Source organism: Tetrao urogallus (genome assembly GCF_951394365.1).
Source record: "Tetrao urogallus genome assembly, chromosome: 2".
NCBI lineage: Eukaryota > Metazoa > Chordata > Aves > Galliformes > Phasianidae > Tetrao > Tetrao urogallus.
Window position 1 is genome coordinate 99,660,327 of NC_136814.1, and position 21,768 is coordinate 99,682,094.

Sequence of the window (21,768 nt, forward strand, 5' to 3'; positions counted from 1 at the left end):
CAAACCAACTAGAAGTGAAATACTACTGGACCTGATGCTCACCAATGCAAAGGAGATCATTAAGAGGTTAAGATTCTAAGATTCTGTGAAATTAATATTAACAAAATGTATGACAGAATACAAGCAAGGTAACTTATTTAGATGATTTTTCCTTAAACCAATTGATACAGCTGTGGAAACACAGAAGCCATTTGGCACACTCATCCCAGGTTTGGACTAACATATAAAGCCTCAGTTTCAGGCATGAATAAGCCTTTGTACCTGAAAATTTCTTTCATTTTCCCTTTTTTTTTTTTTTTTTTTTTTTTTTCCCCAGATTTTCCAGAAGTTCTACTTGTATTGTTCGTTTAGTTCAATGAAAACCATAATTTTTCTAAGACACATTTCTTAATTTAACAGTTCCCTACCCAGAGGATGACATTTTATAATGGATTATGGAAGTTAAAAAAAACAACAACTAAACCTCAAGAATTCTTGCCTTGTGGTGGAAACTTCTAGAAATACTGATTAAGTCCATCATGTAAAATAAAGGGTGGAGGAACTTGTCTAGTGTTATAAAGCTAATGAATTGAACTGGTACTCCCTTCAACCAATATCAGCATTTCATTCCCCCAAAAAAGATCATGTAATCTCCATATACCTCAACTATCCTTTTTTTCACCTGTACAGGCATTTCTCCAAAATATAGGTGGATATATCACGGATTTAAATTTTTGTAAAAAATATATTTTTCTTGGATATCATTTAGATTTTGAAATATTTGCCATCTATGACACCTGATGTGGTTGCTGCTGATTCAGTTTGTGCTATTTCTTCTTCATCACAAGCTTTTACAAGATAATATTGGGTCTTTTAAATTTAAATAAAACATTATTTATTTTCTTTGTGATCTTGATTTGCTAATCATGGCCTGAATCTTTTTCAGTTCTCCATACTCAATAAAAATATTATTAGATAGCACTTTATTGTGGTATTTCACAGTCTGAAAGGCATGCTTCTCAACTGAAAATATTATACAAATCACTTCAGCACAGTATTTCATAGAGAATATTTACCATAACCAGGCTCTGGAAATTAATCTTTCTTATTCTGAATGGTATGTTTTAAGAACATATATTAATACTGCATTTATACAGAATTAGTTCAGTGGATTTCTACTCACAGTTCGCTAAATTGCTTTACAGACTTTAACTAAGACAGTGCTATGAATAAGGGGGGAAAGTCTGTTTCAGGGAGTTACCTGTGTAAAAGTAAACTAAGGGATAGGATGCCATCTTGAACACTGGTATACTACATGGTATACATGTTAAGAAATCCTCAGGTCCTTTGCACTGCTTTGGCATGTTCCAGCTAGCACTGTACCAGGTAATAGAGATTACAGGACACCATGAGTTAGAGACTTTTCCCAAAAGATGGCATGCATGAAGCAACTTTACATGTGGGGCAGGGAAGCAAGAGTTTAGCTATTTAGATACAAGCTTTGATGGAGGTCCATTCAGTAGGCCTGACCCATGCAAGTCTAAAAGCAATGTTGCTATTTTCTGTCTTATCAAATATAGTAGTAAGACTGATTTTCACATTTTATTTATAAGTAAGTTGCCACATTCTATTTTTTCTGAATTTCAACAAATTAGCCTAAGAAAACTGTGTTGACTTGGAGTTAGATCTTAAGTATGGAAGATGATGCTCAATGACACTTACCTAGAATACATAATAATAACCAGATGAATCTCAAGAAGGCTTAGATACAGAGTTGGACAGGAAATGTGTTTTTCTTATGAAAATGTTTAATCAAAAACAACCCTAACATATTTAGGTTGTAATTTTAAATACTGCAGTCTTAAAGTGCTAAATCATTGCCCTGTATTCATGTTTTCACATTTAGGTTGGGTTCCCTTCCTGGATGGTGTATACTATTGTATTCAGTGGAACTACTCGCATTATTATGGGGTTTTGTGGCTTGTAAAAGCTTGCAAAACCCCACAGAGAGTGGAAGCTTGTGAAAAAAAAAACAACCCTATAGTGCGCCAGTATTGAAAACTGTTTTCAACAATTGCTATTATTAGGAAAACAGCTGTTTTTCAAAAAGAGTGCCTACAGGGAAAATCTGATTTCTTTATACAAAAACATTTGACAGAAGAACTTGTGAGCAATGCCTGCCATGTTCCAGTTTCTGATCTGCTTCCCTGACAGATTCTCATTTTGACATGAGGGATTTATTAATGGAAGTTGTATATTGTTTGTTCCGTGGTAAAATTTAACTTCAGAAGATAGTCTTATATCTAGAAAAATGCATAAACCACCAATACCAGTACTGTTTCAAATTCATTTATTTAAGAAATTTTCATGTTCAACTGAAAAAGACAACTGCAAAAAAGAATTTCAGGGGTTTACATATATTGTGATCTCCACTGATTTAAAGATCAATATGTGTTCTGTCAGAGATGATCTCTGCCCCAAAGATATGCAAGTCTAAAAAATGTATGAGTTGGAATAAGAAAGAACTGGCATGATTATTTCACAATACTGCTGCCTATGAGGACAGAGAAATCTTTAACAGTCTTTATGCAGGAACTGCATGTAACCATCTACTGCACCACTGCTTTACCTCACAAAGACCAACCAGTGGTAACAAACTCACTTTTGCAAAAAAAAAAAAAAAAAAAAAATAGTACCATTTACAAACTACTACTGAAATCAATCTAGATGTAACAGTAAGTCTTAAAGCTTTTATGGGATCACAAAGAAATCATAGTGAACCAAGAACACAATTTGAAATTTCTTCTGTTCATATCTCTGTAACTACTGAGCTTTGTTTGCAACCCCCATATTAACACCACTGAGTCATGAACTCTTTAAACAGGATATAAAGATAGGGAATTCACTCATGTCATACCTGAGGTTATGTCTTTGAATTTTGGCACTGTCACAAGCAATACAGGACTTTAGGCATGCTAATGTAATATCTGTTTATGAGCCAAAAGACTTTTTTCTTCTCAGGCCTGTCTTTATTTACCTTATAGCTTAGGCATTCTTTAAATGCATTTCTGTTGACGAGCTAGAGCAAAGGAGATTATTAGTGCTCTTTGAGCAATGAAAACAAGCAAGCTAAGCAAAAACACTTCTGAATTTTTCTAGCTTTACGTTGTAGGTTCACGGCTCCTTCAACATTGTGCTGTCAGCATATTTTACTAGCCTATATCATTTTTATAGATCATGAACAGTAGAGGCCTAAATGTTGACCCCTGTCGGGCCCCAATAAATCTAGTTTTCCACAATCTTACATAGCTTCTCTGTTTTCTGTTTTTCCATCAGCTCTTTATCCTGGCAACTTTTAGCTTAAACAGAGACCAGTAGTATGGAACTTTGTCAAAATGTTCTGAAGATACAAATAAATTATGCTGTGTTTTATCAGCTTTGTCTGTGGCCTCCTGAAGCATCAAGTTAGCCAAGACCTTTTCTTTCTAAATCATGCTTGCTATCTCTGTTAGTTTAGCACAATATACTTACTTTTGTAACGTTACTGTATTCTGTATTAAATACCAAAATGATGGGACTGTGGTTCCTTGGGAATGCCCTTTTCAACTTTGTGCAGAGCTGCATTGCATTACCCATTCATTTCACTTGTGGCATGGTAACTGAGTAGAACAAACTTTCCAGTATTCTACTGGAAACCAAGTGCTTCATGAATCTTAGTGCCTTCCTGCTTGCTTTCAGACTATTTAAAGGTCGCTTGTTCTTCAAATATTCCCATCACAGGTCCACGAAGGTTGAATATATTCACCTTTATACATTTATACTAAGTATTGTGATGACAATAAAGTAATGTCATCTTTATAGTAAAAGTTTTCAAAACATATTTAGCAAAGTGCAAAGTATTTGAAAGATAGTAGAGATATTGTATATTATGGTTTTGTTGTCAAAGGACATCTACGCTATAAATTAAATTCCTCAACTGTCAGCATGTACACTAAAGCTTTCATTCAAAACTGAATTTCCAAATTTTTTAATCATTTGTTAATTGGTTGTCTTTTTCTAAGGGAAGTTCTTTCTGAAATAAAAATCACTTTTCCAGTGTTCAAAATTGTTATTTTTGGAATCTCAGATACTTGATGAGAAGCTGAATTTTGAAGAACATCTTAACTGTTTATTTTTTCTGGCATGCATGGAAAAATTTCTGTTCTTAAAAAAATCTTTAAAAAACTAATTTTCAAATGATTTATGGGTTTTTCATGTTTTAACCTTAAACTGCCTGTTTCTTTAAGTCGTGATTTTCATCTCAAGCCAATCAATATCTAAAGTAAAAGGAAATTTTCTGCTATGTCTCTGTTTTTTGGAACCATTGGCACTATTGTCAGCTTCAGTATACTTCCTTCTCTAATAAAGAAACCACAGATCTGACAGTCTGAATAAATCTCTAACTTGTTGAATCAGTAATGATTACACATCGCGTTAAACAGAGCTTGTAGCTCTACTTCCATTAGTTCTCAGCAGAAAGAAGAAGATCCTTCATGTGAGATCATTGGCTTTGCTTTGGAGCCTCAATTCAGTCACTCAACACTGATATCCAGTGCTATCTGAGAGCACTCAGGGATGCCATAACTAACCACAAGATACGACGCAACTGATGAATGCTGGTTTCTTGTACATTTTGTGTCACAACTAACCGCAGTTTGCAGAAATCTTAGGCAGCATGCTTTACTTCAGGTGGCATACAATAATTGAATTCTCAACAGATTTTTTGTCCCTCTCTTTAGATACATGCACTGAAGATGCTTTTGACTGGGCTGGTCACATTGACTATTTGTGCAATCACCTGCATAAAGTAGACTTTTCTAATGTACTAATCTTGCTTGTTTTAAGAATCACTGAGAAGGAATGAGAACCTGAAATACCTACCTGGGTTGGATAGACATGACAGAGAACTTTTGAAAGACCTGTGTTTTCTGGAATGGTAGGTGCAGGACAAGAAAAATACAATTCAAACACCATGGTGTGTTTACATTCAGCATTTTGACTCTCTGTTTGGATCTTCACTGATTGAAAGTGGAACTTATATGTGAACACCCACATTGCAGATCTGTTCATCTGCCTGAAGGAAGTGAAATTGCACCTTACTCATACATATAGCAACGGAATTATTCTGTCACTTAACATTAGATAAACAGATCCACTGTGTTATCCATACAGAGCATGCAAACTAATCACCTAATGTAACCTGCAGGAATCTAACTGACAGTTTAGAGGTGCATCAATCTTCTAAACTCCCATGTTGTAGCTGCCTGTGAGCCACATAAGATCCCAGCATATCTCAAATTGCACTGAAAGCCTATGTTTCATCAGCCAAATTGCATTTCAAATTTAGATTGAATAGCTGTAGAAAAAAATTAAAGCCCTGAGGTAGGAGCACTATGTTTCTCTGAGAAATTCTTGGATGCACTGGTGTTATTTAAAATAAATAAATAAATAAATAAATAAATAAGAGTTAAAATACCAAGTATTTGTTCATCTACAATTCTTAGTGAACAACTCGACTGTTTCAGACTAGCCCATCCTATTATGCATGAGACATTTTATGTCGCCTGGTCTTGAGACAAATACTTGTTTTCACTTAACAATGAAGAAAAAATAAGGCTGTTCCATTTTACCTTGATGTATGAAGATTTGCAAGTACAGGAGATTTAGAAAAAATTAGGGGCCTCTGGTCCAGGGACTTACTTCAGACCAGTGAATATCAAGGACGAGGGGCTGGCTGCCTGTGTATTTAGCTTGAGTAGACATGGATAAATTGCAAAACCAGGCCTTTATGCCTTTCATTAACAGAAGCACTGAATTTATAGCAATTCATTGTCAAACAACAGAATTTACTCTTGAACAGAGATTCCATATATGTCAGCAGAAATAGAAAACAAGCTATGCACATTTGTTTCTATATCTAAGCTACTAAACTCCACTGAGAAGGTTCATTTTGCTCCATCCCAATAGGAGTACTCCATAGGGAAGTATCTATGTGCTAAACGTGTATTTTAAAAATGATCATCCATACCAAAGATATGTGGAAGATAAGCATCTCAATGATAACTTCCATTTATAAACACAGAAGGGATTTGAGCTCAGGATTACAAGATGCTAGTTCTTGGGCTATTTTTCTTCTTGGAACCAGAACTGCAATATTACAGTCTACAAAGTAAATCCTATAGAACTCTATAAACAAAACAACATCTGGATGAGTTACTTACTTAAACTAAAGTAAATATATGACAAGAAGCAGTAGCTTCCATATTTTAAAACAAAATGTGAATTGATCTAAATCTGTGTTCAATTCATACTGATCTTCAACACGGTACTGTATTTCATGACATTTGTCAGCATGACTCAGTCTTTTAAGAAAAAATCTTGAGCTTGCTGGTTGAACTCCTGGCCTTTTGCTAGTTTACCCTATGGTCTTAACAGCTATTTAAATGTTAGCTTCAAACTCGCCATCAAAAAAGAAAAAAAAAGAAGAAAAAAAAAGGAGGGAGGTTAGAAAGGTGCTTAATAAAAGAGTGGAGTGAGAAAAAAGAAAAGAAAATCAACTTAGTTCAATAATTGCATATGGCAAATTGCTGTAACATTTTCTTTTGGCTTTTCTTGTCTGTGAGAAAGTGTAATGAGCTTGCATTGATCTATGGACTTTATTCTTTGGGGAAATATGAGTCACAGATGCATACTTTGGAGACACTCTTAAAAAATATTATCTCTCAAGTGTTGTGTGAAGCTTTACAGCCTTCTTCCTGCAAATCTTCCATGACACTGTTAGAACCAAGTCCAAAATATTTACATCCAAACAACTTATGGCATCTGTCAATAAAAATTTAGTCTGCTCCTAAACATTTCTAAGTGCAACATTTAAAACTGCATAAACAGGAGTGAACTAGTAGCAGTCTAAAGTTGTCATCATTGACAGTTATGATTTATCTTAACTCTCCCTAGCCATTTGGCTAAAGTTTTAAGTAAACACTTTCAGTCTTCCTCATGTTCTCTTTACTGCCACCTCCCACTAATAAGAGTTGTTGCCAAGAAAAGCAGCCAGACAGTTCATTTACCTCCCAAACTTGCCTGAAAGTAGCTCGCCTGGTTTAGACAAGGGTCGAAACTACTACTGCACATTTTCAACAGATGGAACAATGCTTCACAAATTATTTACATTAAAGTTATTTGCTTTCAGGATGTGTGTTTAACGAATGGTTAGTTGAATGAAATATTGCAGCTCAGACAGAGAATGCAAGCAATTCAAGCAAGCCATTTATGGTGATAGATGTAGCTGTGATCCTTAATTTTCTACAAAGCAATGCAGCATTTTGTCCTCATTCTTCACCAGCTTCCTTGAATCTGACAAAAGTATGGTTTCTATTTTCACTCTCTTCCTCCTCTGCTACCCCCCTCCCCTACAGGCATATTCCATTAATCAGTTACGTAGTAATAATACCTTATATTGATAAGACCTTCTCTCATTCGGAGATCTTCAGAGATTTTTGTAGACATTAAATATAAAGGATCATGTGAAGAACTCATAATTATCCTCATTTCAAAAATGATAATATAGAGAGATTACAACTTTTAATGTCTTAACTGAACCCAGCCAACCAAATACAGACATAAACTCTGTAAATTCAGCTCATTGTTCACTGTTCAGTCCCATGTATTGTTGTTTTCCTTTAAAAAAACTTCTCAGGTTACTGCTGCTAGCTACCATCATCATTGTTCTGAAACTTTAAACAGGAGAGTAAATTGCATAGGAATTTCCCTTCTGGTCATTTTTAGAGAAGAAAATCCATATGGAATTTCTCCCTTCATGATCAGCATGAGTTGGAAAGCATATCAATGCTACATGACATTTCTCTGAAGCACATGAAAAGAACAGAATCCAGCCATAAAATATCCTTAGATAATTGTTAGGTGGGCTGTCTGATTGCAAGAAAAAGAAAGAATAGCTTGAAGAAGGGAAACACTTGACCTTGAAATACTTTCTGTTCCCAATCAACACGTAACAAAAAAGAAATCTCTCGTTTATGTTCTGGCAAAAAGGTACCTGTAATATTCTATTTTTCAGTAGACTAGTAAATAATAACTCTAAAACAGAAGACCATCAACAGGATTAGGAGAAGCTTGGTCTCAATCAGTACAAAACAATAGAAATGTTTCTGACATCAGTAGGCCTGTTTGGATCTGTACCTTTGGGAAAATCCCAAACAAATATTCTGCAGGAGTAAGTGAGAATGAGCAGAAAACAAGAAAATGTTTTCCTTAGATTGTGAACTGTCTCCCTAATTTCTGCTTTTCCAAGAGGAACACAGTACAGCACTTGGAACTTCGTGGATTTGGCAGGTTTATTCGGTATATAAGCAGAGAGTTAAGATTCGCCATTCTTTCCTTGGGTCATGTATATCAGCCTGAAACATCTACTTTGTCAGAACTCGTGAATTTCTCAAAAGTCTTATACTTCATGCTTTCCCATTTTTCCCAAAATAATTTTTTGCCCTAGACAAGTTTACAATAGAAACAATTGAAGAGTTGGAGTTTTTTGTTGATGGTAATGGTTTGGTTTGGTTTTTAACCAAACTTCATGACAAATTTTGAAACATCTACAAAAGCACAGAAATAAGAAACAGTCATCCTCAAGTAAATTAAAAAGCTAACTTTAACTTATTTCACATTTTATCTGACCTTCCTTTGCTAAAGACAAAATTTTCTCTTGCATCTTCCACTCATATTTTGCCAAAAATTTAATGTCCTTTTGTTGAGTAGGAATTGAGTTCTAACTACAAAGAATTCTTTGTTAGATATATCCTTTTTTCATTTTTTCAGTTTGAATTGAGAATTTCCTCTTCCTTAGAAGTATGTTCTGAAATTATATTTATTCAAATTTATACCTTTTTGTTGCTTTAATGATGGTTTTGTAGTATACAGCTTTTTCAAGGTGGTTGTTAAATTTCGTAAATCATTTCTCAAAATGTTTCACTGCATGCACATTTTATCAACCCCCTAGGACAAATTCACATGAGCTAGCTTTAGGCACACAGTGCTAATCCTTCTAGGCTCCCTGCACAGTGAATGGGGAGAACAGCGCTCCACCACAGAGCAATATACTATAAGAAACTTTCTTGGCATAAAAATCCATAAAGCTTCTTAGTGGAACGTACTTTCTAGAAGCGCTCAATGCATCCTAGCAATAAATGCTAGCAGCATACTGGACTGCAACAACAGAAGCATGGCCAATAGGATGAAGGAAGTGGTTATTCTCTTTTATTCAGCATTCATGAGACCGCATCTGAAGTACTGCGTTCAGTTTTGTTTCTCCTCCCTCCTCTACTAACTTAAAAGATTTATCTTTGAAAGAGCCATCAAGATGGTCAGGGCTGGACAACTTGCTCTGTAAGAAGTTGAAGGAGGTGGGCCTACTCCTCTTGGAGAAGAGATGTCTTCTGGGCAGCCTAGCAGCAGTTGGCCAATGGCGGCAGGAAGACCAGGCAACTCACTCATCTCACAGTGGGAAAATGAAAGGCAACAGTCATAAACTTGTGGGAAGTTTTGACTAGATGTAAAGAATAATGCTTTCACTGCGAGGATGACTCAGCATTGGAGCAGGCTGCCCAGAGTTTGTGCAGGCTCTGTTCCTGTAGGTTTTCTTGAAACAAATGGAAAAGCTCTGAGCTACTGACCTGACCTTTATAACTAAGCCCACTTCGGGCTGGAGGCAGAACCAGAAACCTCAGGAGGTTCCTTCCTGTCTGAATAATTTTATTATTTTGTGAAATTAAATAGCAAAAGTATCTCTGGTGCTAACTCATAAAAATGAGTGCAGTTTTAAAACCCAAATGTCTTTTGTCTTCTGTCAGTGTAAGTGGAGACAACAAAAGGTAATGGCTACTGAATGGAACACAAATGTCTTAAGTGGAATAGGGTTAGGCCATCAGCTTTTAGACCTACAAGGAATATTTCGGGATGATTTTTCTAACATTATTTAGAACATCTTTGCTTTGTACTGTTCTTCACCTCTCTATTATGCCATCAAACATTGTGTCTCCTTCCTAGCATATATGCTGTGGCATTGTGTATCTTTTCTCTGTATAACAATAGGCTTAGAAGTATATAGTATAAAAATATGCATCCATAAATAGACATGTATTAATACATGTATGGCATGAAGTATGAAGCACTGCAAACCACTAAAAAATACACTAATTTAAAAACATACTTATTTAAATACATCAGCATCTGTGCCCAGGAGTGGTCTGAGTGTTAAGGTGTGAATGGGAAGGATGGAAATGAAAATATAATGAAAAATTTCATTTACACTTATCTGAGCTGACTGCCAGCTCTACTTCTGTCTGAGAGGTTTGTATTTTCCTTAGAGTTATACTACAGACTGGAAGGAAGACATCATATTTTGAGGCTCCCCTGCAAGACTACTCAGGAAAAAGTACATATAGTTCAAGACCAGAAGTCCTTGCAATGGAGGATTGAGAACAGGTTATTTAGTTTAGGTGCCCATCTGATGGAAGGACAGTATAACCACCAGATAGCATCCTAGGAAGAGATACTACAATTCAACAACAGTAGCTGAGAACAGCTTCTGGTAAGATGAGTTCTCTAAGCCAGAAGTTAGAAGTAGCCCAAGGACAGAGGATGCAGGGCACACAAGCATGTGAACAGAAGAACATGATTCACACTTGAAAAGAACATTCAAAAAGTACCACAATGTCCAGCTAAAGCACTGTACAGAACACAAAATCCAGCAGTGACATCCTTTAGCTATTTCAGTGGATTTCTTGAAAAGAAATCGGAAATAAACTGAAAATAATGAGTAAAATATTTGGCCCAGAGTGGTCTGAGATTGTAGTAAGCAATTATGTCCCCAGCAATGAAAAAAAAAGAGCACCAGTAGGCAATAATGTCTGAATTACGCCTTCTTTCTGTATAGCTCATTTTTCAAACTTGGGGTTGCTATGCAAATTAAATCATATATAGAAAATTTGAATATAGCAGAGTGTGTCATATGTAACTTAATAACATCCAGAGTGTGCTGAATAAAATGCAATGGAAAGTAATAATTTTATATTGTTTGATATATTGCAAGTATTTTAAGTTTGTGGAAACTCATCTATCAAGAATTTCTGTTCAGCTTCTCAGAGAACTGAGACATTTTATTCTCTATCTGATACCATGGAAAAAATAAATTCACAAGTGAGCAGTGATTTTGAGTGACTCTTTTAATCTCAAAGTGAATATTTAACTAAGGCATCTAATGTTCTGTATGAATCAGAAAAATACCAAGTTTTTACAACCTAAAATTTAAAACATACTTCATTTCTCTCTCACTCACATTTCTTTTTTTTTTCCCTAACGGTTTCATTATTGCATGTTTAATAGAACAGGACAAAGATCCTGACCAGATAGATATCACTCTTGGCAGCAATCTTGGAGCAATGGGCAATGGAAAGCAGTGTCATGGATGCTGACTTCCTTAGAATAAAATAAAATAGAATAGTTCAGTTGGAAGGGACCTTCAGAGATCATCTAATCCAACTGCCTTGCCTCTTTGGGACTAATTAAAAGTTAAAGCACATTATTTAGGGCATTGCCCAAATCCCTCTTAAACAGTGACAGATCATGTGGCACTAACGAACTCTCTAGGAATCCTGTTCCAGTGTTTGAACATTCTCACAGTAAATAAATGGCTCCCAATACCTAATCTTATTGTAGAGTCCAGAACTGCACAGTTTTCAAACTGAGGCTGCACAAATGCTGAAAGCACAGGAGAATCACCTCTTTTGACCAGCTGACTATGATGTGCTTAATGCACCAAAATGCAGTTTTCAGGTTCTCTGGCTCCAGTCAGATCTACATTCCTCAAAGTGGTGTACTACATGTATCTTCCCCCACCTACTACACTCCATAGTAGTATTTTCTTACAATGAACAATACATGGCATTTATGAATTTCCAGAAGACTTTCAGAGTTCCTTTTGCTCAAATCCATGTGTTTGTTGTTAGGAAACTGGGAGAGTATTTTCTCCAGTGCAAAGACCACTGGTATTGATATAAGGTCAGTGGTGGACCTCCACATGTCTCTATACAAATTGTTTTGACACAGCTGGCCCAGATTTTTCACATTCATACTGGCTTTCATCCACCTCTGCTAGTCCTATCAGTGAGTCAGTTTTAGCAGAAAGGTACCATGTCTAAGAATAACAAGGCCACTCATTCCATTGTGGATCGCAATTCAAAGGCAGTGAATTTAATTAGCTATTTTTACAAAGACTGACTTCCCACCTGAATTTCTTGGAGTCAGTCTCTCATCATTGCCACTGAACACTAGCTAAACAACAGCATGCAAACATCACACAACATCAGCAGCATGGCAGTATATCTGGAAATGAATGGAAGACAGCTCTGTGAAAGAGAGATTTGATACAATTCAAGTTTCCACATGAAATCAAAACCATTATCAGCAATTTACGAGTAACAAAATAAGCAATTTACCAATTTAAAATAAATATATAATTAATTTATTGAGAAGCCATTAAAGAAACGTACTTCCAATGACCCATATCTGAACAATGATCTCCTTGAAAATTTTATGACTACTATGTAGTTTTAAAACTAAATCACATACATCTGACAGTTTTTGAGGGGGAAAACATCTATAACTGATAGACTGTAGTCACTGCTGTTTAAATATTTGGCCACAGATCACAAATTTCAACACATGTGGATTTAACAATTGCCAAACCTTGTAGACAGTTTTTTCTTCTCTGTATTGTTTCTTGCATTTTGCAAGATGACACATGCTTACATGAAAAAGCAAGCCAATAGTTAATCTACCCATTTGCTTCGTGCTTGTGGACAGCGAAAACCACCAAAACAGTGGAGAATCTCAGTCTGGATCAAAATACTGCAGTTTAAGCCAAGAGTTTATATTTTATATTTGACTCATAATAGCGTCATGATCAGCATGTTTTACAGCCTATGCCACTGTTATTATTTACATAATACCAGAAATGTACATCAGGTTGTAAAACGATGATCCATAAAGTATAACTGGATCAAGACGAAACAGAAGTTGCTCCATGCATCAGAACTGCTCTGAGCTTTGAAGAAATGCTATTAAAAATGTGATGTTAATGGGGAGCTTGTGTTCTGGACAGGCTGAATCAAACTAGCATACCTGAACTTGATTTTTGGGCTCAATTTTTGGGCTCTAGTCCTCACTACAATTAATTATGCAATGAATGATTACCAGAGGTTGTGTCAGGAAACCTCCTCTTCTTTTCAGCTGTTTGCATTCTGCACAGATGAAGTATTAATCTTCTGGTAAGTTCCATTATTACCATCATTTCAGGAACAAGTGCTGAAATCACTGGCTGATGACACAATGTGTTGAAATAAACATGTATTAAATCATTAATAAGTAATCATAACAGTATCTTCTTGCATGCCTCTAGGGGGTTGAGAGTGGTGTGGGATGCAAGAGATGTCCTTTGGTTTCTGCCTGAATTGACTCTAAATCTGGCCACTCTGAGGCAAGCTTGGCAGCTGCAAAACACATATGCCAGTTCTCAAATTAAATTTTCCAGCAGTTGGAAAATGAACTGGCACATTCTCTTGGCTGGTTCTAATAAAGTCATTTCTGGGACAGGTCTAGAACAACCTGTGGGACTGTTTCAATGCCAAGCTGCTGGTGGGATATTTTGTTTTAACATGCCCGTTATATTACGAAAAAAAATTGCCTGCCTGTAATATGTCAAAGGAAGAAGAGGCTGGTAAAAAAGCAAAATGTATTGAAACTTCAAAATTCTTTAGGATTTGGGGGGAAAATAGGAACAGATCATTTCAATCTATTTTTCTACAGTATATTTTAAGTGAAGACTTTTATACTCCATAAGATTAATAGTTCTCTAATGGAATGGCCCTATTGCTTTTAAAAGAACTGGAATAAAGTTTTCTATAGAAATATATTTTCTCTCTTAAATTGCTGGGAATAGAAATGTATGTATAATCAGATGCTGAAAATATTTTTAATTTAGGTAGTGGAGGACTTCCATGCAATTATTTCCTTAAAATAAATAAATAAATAAACACTACCACCACTACTGAGAGGACACTGTCTAATACTACATTTTCTATTGAAATTTATCTGTATTTCCAAAAACCTCTAACAAGAAGGGCGCTTGCAGTTTTCCCCATTTAGAATACCACCAAAACTTTAATCTAGCCAGAGGGAAGGGGATCCTAACCTCAAAATCTGATTATTTTGGGAGGAGGTGGAAAGTCAGTGGGAGAGATGTTAAACTGGTGTAAATCAAAATCATTTACTTTCACTAACTGGTAAAATCCTGGCTTGAATTAAGATAATGACAAAAGTAGTGGAAATAACTCTCTCTCCATTGTATTATTATTAGGATACTTGTGTAATAGTCTGCCTCAGCCTGTGATACTTAGAAGTTTTTCTACCAACCAGATACAAGCATTTTGAATAAATATCTTCAAATATTTACTAGATTAAAAAAAAAAAAAAGTGTATTGAAGTCATATTTTAAAACTTAAACTGACTCTAGACTTCACATAATCACTGATGTTTATTCTTTGACCTTACATAGAAAAACTAAATCTTAAGCATTTTCCATCTCCAGAGGTCATTTGAGTCATCAGCACAGTTAATGTCAGATTTTGCCAAATCTCCAATCTCTTTATGGTTATACAACAGAAAGAGTAAAGAAGTCCAAAGAAACTCTGAGATTTCCCTGGTGGTCTTCTTTCTTAATGTTCATATTTTCAGAGCTGTTCAGGAGCAAAGCACATAGTATCCAGAAAAACTTGACACTAGAAATGCATGAGGAAGAAAATCTTGCCCTGCACAAGATCAGTCACATAGTGATAATGTTAGGCTGCTTTCTTGCTTGTCTGAGAGGGTGACAGTACTCTTCCTGTAAGATTGCCTGTGTCTAGGTATGTGCTGCTTTTGGGTTTCGTCCTTGAGATCTAACTCCTGGAGTTGAAAACAAAAGTGCTTTAATTTAAAAAAAAGAAAGGATACTTCTGAAGAATCAATGGTGAAAAATGTTTTGCAAAGCTGACATAATGTCTAAGAAAACATTTTTTTTTTTTTTTTTAATGAACAAATAATGTTCACTATGATATATAATGTTCAGGATTATTTGTGTTTTGTGTTGTTCCAGTAACCAAAGCCAAATGCAGGTGCTGTATTTTCCCTCTGCATTTCACTCATTCACATGAATTTTGTCCAGGCTTAGAGCAAAGATTTGATTCTGCAAGAATCTCCGTATTAGTATCCATTGTATTTATGTTCTGTGGTACAGGATGTCAAGGACTTTATGATCAGTTTTCAGTATCTTCTTCCCACATTCACCTAATCCTTATGAAAGGCATATGATAGTTACAACTCTAGTTATAACATGATGATAGTTATAACTCAAAAAAAAAAATAAATAAATAAATAAAAAATCCAAGCCACTCTTGAAGATAATCCCAATTTTTCATCTATTTTTCCTTTTCACTCAAATAATCCAACATTTTGACCATTTTGTTTAAATTTACATAGAATAGCTTAAATAGTGTAGATTTAGGTTAGATATAAGGAAAAAAAAATTTAACAGTGAGGGTAGTGAGGCACTGGAACAGGTTGCCCAGATACGTGGTGGATGCCCTGTCCCTGGAGACTTCCAAGGCAGGGCTGGATCAACCTAATCTATCTGTTCATGTCCCTAAATTTCAGGGGAGTTGGACTACATGACCCTTAGAGGTCTCTTCCAGCCTACTAGATATTCTAAATTATATTCCTCATGTCAATAAGCCAGCACTAGCTGACAAGAATAATTGTGTCCCAGAACACAGATCGGATCTTCCTGGATATGTGGACAATCATTAGTAAAGCAAGTTATTTTCGTACTCTTGTAGTCTGTCTTCATGATCACTTAAATACACAAAGTATTTATCTCCATCATGCGTGATTTCAGCCTCAGATAAATATACAAGGAAGATACACAGCTGTTTGCTGGAGACATCAGGTTTAAAACCATCCAATACCAGTCTCTAAGTCCTGTGTATTCCTCCCACCTCTGCAGCCTGTTGTTATAAGATAATGTGTATTTCTGGAAGTACTAAGAGAGCACTTCTAAAGCACTGAGACAAACTGTAGAATTGAGAGTAAGCATCAAATATCTTGGCTACTTTCTGTAGTCCTAAGTGTCACTTCTTTCCCTGGTGAGACATCACAGAAAAATCAGAAGTGATTTCTTCCAGCATGAAATAAGTTCACTTGAATACCAAAAAAAGGTTTATTTTATTTTATTTTTTTTGATATGTGAAGATATCTAAAACTCGTCAGATTTTCTTTGATCCCAGTTGGATCAGAAACAAGTTGTTCAGAGAGGCAACCCTTTATAGGATCTGTCCTTGGAAGATTTTAATACCTGAGCAACTTGATCAGATCTAGATGATGCTGCTGTGAGCAAAAGATTGTGCCTGAGACCTCCTGAGGACTTTTGCAACCAAAATTATCCTGTGATTGTATGATCTCATGTTTAGTCATATTTAGTGATTTTGTCAATGCTTTACACATTTTAATATCTTCCTATTACTGATAGCATTTTGTGAGTTCAGCAACATCTAGCTTTCTCTGAGGTATTTAAGAAGACAGTCTAATGTTTCTTTGGTTTCATCAAGTAAGTTATTTCCTTCCCTCCATGCAAAATAAATTAGATGGCTGAGAAACAGCATCTGTGAGCTCTAGCACTACTGATGGATGTCTGCAAAGTAAAAATGAGATCTCCAGCACCACAGAATGCTAAGGAAGCTGCCTAACCAATTGTAATGCTTGAGGGGAAAAAAGGAAAAAAAGGAAAAAAGTAGTTCTGTGCAAGTCATGTAAAATATAAAATTCCGCACAACATTCCCATAAACATAAAAACACAGAGGTAATGAGGCTTAAGTTTCATTTAGGCATCCATAACATGAAATTTATGCCAATATTAGGGTGAAAAACATCCCCAAAGTATCCACCCATTTCTAACTTCTAAAAACAAAGCCTTAGAATATTTATCATGGAAGGCTGCAAGAAAATGGCTCAATGCCATTCCCTAGTGATATGAAGTCATACAAGTTTATTGCCACTGACTTCAGCTACTATTATGTTACGCTTCCAAAGTGTTCTGAGAAGAATATGACAAAAAATTAAGAAAAATGTTTTATTCCTTTTCCAGGATGCTATTTGTGGTCTGGATACTACTTTATGTTAAATTCCTTCAAACTCAGAGATTTTTAGGGCAGAGGCATTAAATCAGCTAATCTAACTCTGGCATGTAACTAAATTATAACTTTAATCCATTTATACTTACACTATGCACAATTTGTATGTTAAGCATTCTTTTCAGAAAGACATGATCTGAAGGTGTTAGGAGATAAAGCATCATCTGCTTCTGTGGGTCTACAAAAAGCTGATTAGGTAATTTTGTCCTATTTAATCTAAATTTACTTTTCCAGTTTCTTTTCACAATCATTATGATTCCTTTGTTTACCAACTTTCTTCCATACAAATCTTACAAACCTAGGCTTCCTTGTAAATTTAAGGTAATTCTGAATTTGTCCTCTTGAACTTTGTAATGAAAAAGGCTCAAGAACAACAGTCCTTGAGGAAGAATTACTACGTAACTACGAGATGAAATAATGCGTTCATTGGAAACTGCATTTTAATGCCAGTAATAAATAGAAATGAATTTGAACAGTATCTTGAGTAACCTTTACATGAAATTAAATGTTAAGATAATAAATTTATTTTGTTCTTGGTGTAATGCTGAGAATAAATTAGTCTAGTCATCTCTAACAAAGTACCATTCAAGTATTTCTTAACTCAGATGTCTTTGTTTTGTTGTTGAGCTTGGCTATGGCTACAATTGCACTTGACATTTTTGTCAAGAACACAGTGAACAGTTCTTTAGTCTTCGTATGTCTCTTTTTCTACATAAGTCTTTTCCCAATTAATAACTAACTAATTGACTAAATAAATATATCTGTCTTTTCCCAGTGTGCTATTTCACAAGGGCTACATTCTGCTATGACCCTTAGGACTCCTGTTAGCGTCAGCATGCTGTGGTTTGGCTTCATGGTGACACAAAACAGGCTACTCTGGAAAGGCATATGCAACTAGCTGCCACATTCTCTTCTGATAGCCTATGCACAATGTCTTAATGAAAATGTCCTGGTGTCACATCTCTAATGTAAAGGAACTGTACAGACTGACCAAAATGCCTCTCTTAAAGACTGGGACAGTGGCACAAAAAAATCTCTATGGAAATATGATTCTTCTTTATCCAGCATCTTCCAAGTTGAATCAGAAACTTTCATTTTAACTTCTTATACCAATCTGTGGGTATGCTATATCCCTATGTGCATTTGAGACTTCAAGACACAGCAAGACACACATAGCTGAATAACCTTGCAACTACTCACATAACTAAGCTCATAGGAGGAAGACCTATGACAAATAATTACACCTTCTTTTTAGCTGAAGAAATAAATGCTATGAAGAGCAATACCGAATCATTTTAAGAAAATAAAAATGTTGGATTTTAAAAATAAGAAAAAAGAGAGTGAAAAATAAATCTGATTTCATGAAAAGGTCACATTTGATCTAAAATGAAAAATGTAATCTAAATCCTAGGGAATTTTTAGTTTACTTCCTTTTTAAATGACTGTATTTAAATATGGGTGTACATAAAAACAAAATGTTTTGACTATTCAAAAATATTATCAATTATTTTTTTACCAAAGAAGTTTAGTGAAATGAAGACAAATTCATGAAAAGTTTACATTGTCTGGGATCTGTTCTGCAGTAAGTAAACTACAGAAAGGAAACAAATGTTTTTACTTATTAAAGAGGTCTTTGTAAAAGACTCATTTTTTCTCTAGAGCAAACAAAATTTGATGGCTTCTAAAAGAAGAAGAAACTTACATTTTTTAATGCACTTTTCTACCTAACTGGGAGGTTCTTCATACTGTAAACAAGACATGCAATCTAGGAATTACGGAGGTAGAATACTATATAATTTCAGATAAGCTTCACTCTTTGAGCCTCCAAAGAATTTGAATATTGCAGTGACATTTGCTGAAGGTAAAGACCCATTAGTCTTTACCTTTAGCAGGTAAAGACCCATTAGTCCTGGAAAATAACTCATTTTCAAACTCAATTAAAAAATGCAGATTCCCATCTCATTTTTTATCCGGAACATTGTTTAAAAATAGCAAACCCGGCTATTTATTAAGAATGCAATGCAACAAAGATAGAAAACAATAGGTGGCAATATCTCCTAGCAAGCCTAATGTGTGAAGTTTAATGCCATGTGCAATCTGCTGCCATATCCGCTATCAATACTTTCCTTCTGAGTCACATGTAAGTACTGAGAACAGAGATTTAGTGTGTCCACAGAACACAATGTACATCCAACAGAACGGCATGTGTCCAATCCTATGGAAGGATGTACGTCACCAAGCTCTGCTGAAAACCATTGGTGTCTCATTCAAACAGGAGCAACTCCTGAGTATTCAGGATCTCTGGTAGTCAAGAATTTGACAATTCTTTGTTTTAAATAAGTGTGGTTTTACTTTATGCCACTCTGTTAAGCTGCAGAAAAACAACATGGTCTCCAGTTTGCTCATTTCAATGAAACAGTGAATGAAATCATTTTAAGCAAAAAGCTAATTTGGCCCAGAGCTGTTTCAGGCTACTTTCTAGCTTTCATGCTTACTTCAGCTGACTCATATAAATGAAGAGGCCAGAGCAATTCTCTCTGTGATAGTAACAGCACAGAAGTTCTGCGTAAACTAGGAATTGTTGCATGAAACAGCAGCACTGAAGCTGAGCCTGAATAACAATAGGGCAAGTTTTGCTGCATGTCAGATCTGAGAGTTGATGGCTGTCCCAGTCATGTGTGATTCAAAAGAAATAGATTGCACTGGCAAGGCACAGAGAATTCAGATATTAGATTTGATTTTTCTTCCTAGTCTCATTACTGAGCTGCTCATTTTGAGCCCTCCCACACATTTTCTGGTATATTTTAAAAGTAAGCCCTCTGGGGCTGGGTTTGGGTTTGCTCACCTTCACTACATACCTGCATGGGTCTTCCTACAAAAGGCTCATGATTTTCGAAATGGCTTCTGTTAACTCAAGGAAGTCAGCTCAGGAAAAATACCATATTTGAAATGGAAGATTGATAGATCTTTCTTGAAACACTTGTTTAACATGGAAAGCCAGATATCCCACCTCATCATTTCCTGGAAGCACTCTGTTGTTCACTGGGTTCCCCTACAGTTAAAAAAGTGATGATACAGAAAACACTGTAGAAGAGAAATCAGGTATCCCTCTCTGAATTTTTTATGCTAATTCAAACGTGGGGGAAGAAATCACATTGCAAAGAGCAGTGCTGCCCCTTTTTGGTCTAGCTTTTCAACTGGCTGATGCACCTCTTTTTTGGGAGGGAGGGGATGTATGCTAAGGAAAGGAAGGAACATGGTCGTATGATTTACCCTCTAGATTAGAGTGCATAGATATATGTAGGTCTTTCTGAAAGTAATGTTTCCTATTTATTTAGACAGAAACTACAATAGGTACAAGGGCACAATAATAGCATTCTCAGCCATGAAGCACTATTTTTCAACATAGTCACCACCATTAGCTGTGCTTTTTCACCACTAATGAACAAGAGCCTGCATGCCACACTAGCAAAAATCTGCATGGCCATCCAAAGCATGGTTTGCCTTTTATGTTGCTGTCACCACTGCTGAAATGCATCACCTGCTGCCTCACTGTGCTCACACTCACACATTCAACAAGTGTCAATGTCAATGTATCCCCTTTTTATATATACACTTCCGTTTAACTTGACTACTTTCTAATGTCACTGTAGCCACTATGATTTCGGTCTGAAATCTGAAAACTGCTTATTACTCTTGCTTTGTTGATGCTTATCTGATGCAACAAATTGAGTTCTGCTTTATCTTCTCCTTATTTGTTTTGAAGAAAGCTGACATATAGTTTGTAAAAAATAGTAGTGTACCAAAAGAGGTCTTATCGAATTAGAAAATAGGAAAATGATTTTAAAATATACATATACATGTTACTCTGTTACTATAAATTTATAACAGAGATGAAATAATAATGGAGTATGTGTGAAAAAATATTCTTCTTCCATAGATGTACAGTCAACAGATTAAGAATGCATTTTAAAAGAATAGATACAGAAAATAATGAGTGCTTGGATTCCTGTGCTGTACAACAAATTGAGCTAGAAGAAGGTAATATCATCATAATGCTTTAAAATTATTGAAATTTTGCCTAAGAAAAATCTTGAGAAATACTGTAAAAGGCTCATTCTCTGTGTTTCTACTCCCTCAGCTGCTAATGCTAAACAAAACTCTGAGCCACACAGAAGCAAGTGAATACTCCTCTGTAGTTTTGGCATATCCCTGTCAGCTTGAGGGAACTAGCATGAAAATGGTGTGGATCTTGTGAAAGTCCCCTCACTTCTAATTCTTGCTCCAGACAACATTTTCACTGTGATAGCTATCCTTGCTAGCTACATTCAAGTTAGCAACCCAGAGTCTAGCCTATAATTATAACCAGACCCCCATCTGATTACCCAGGGGTATCTCCAGAGTGGCTTCATTAATGAAAACAGGCTGCTCTGTGTCCTTGGGACAAGTGCAGGAGAAA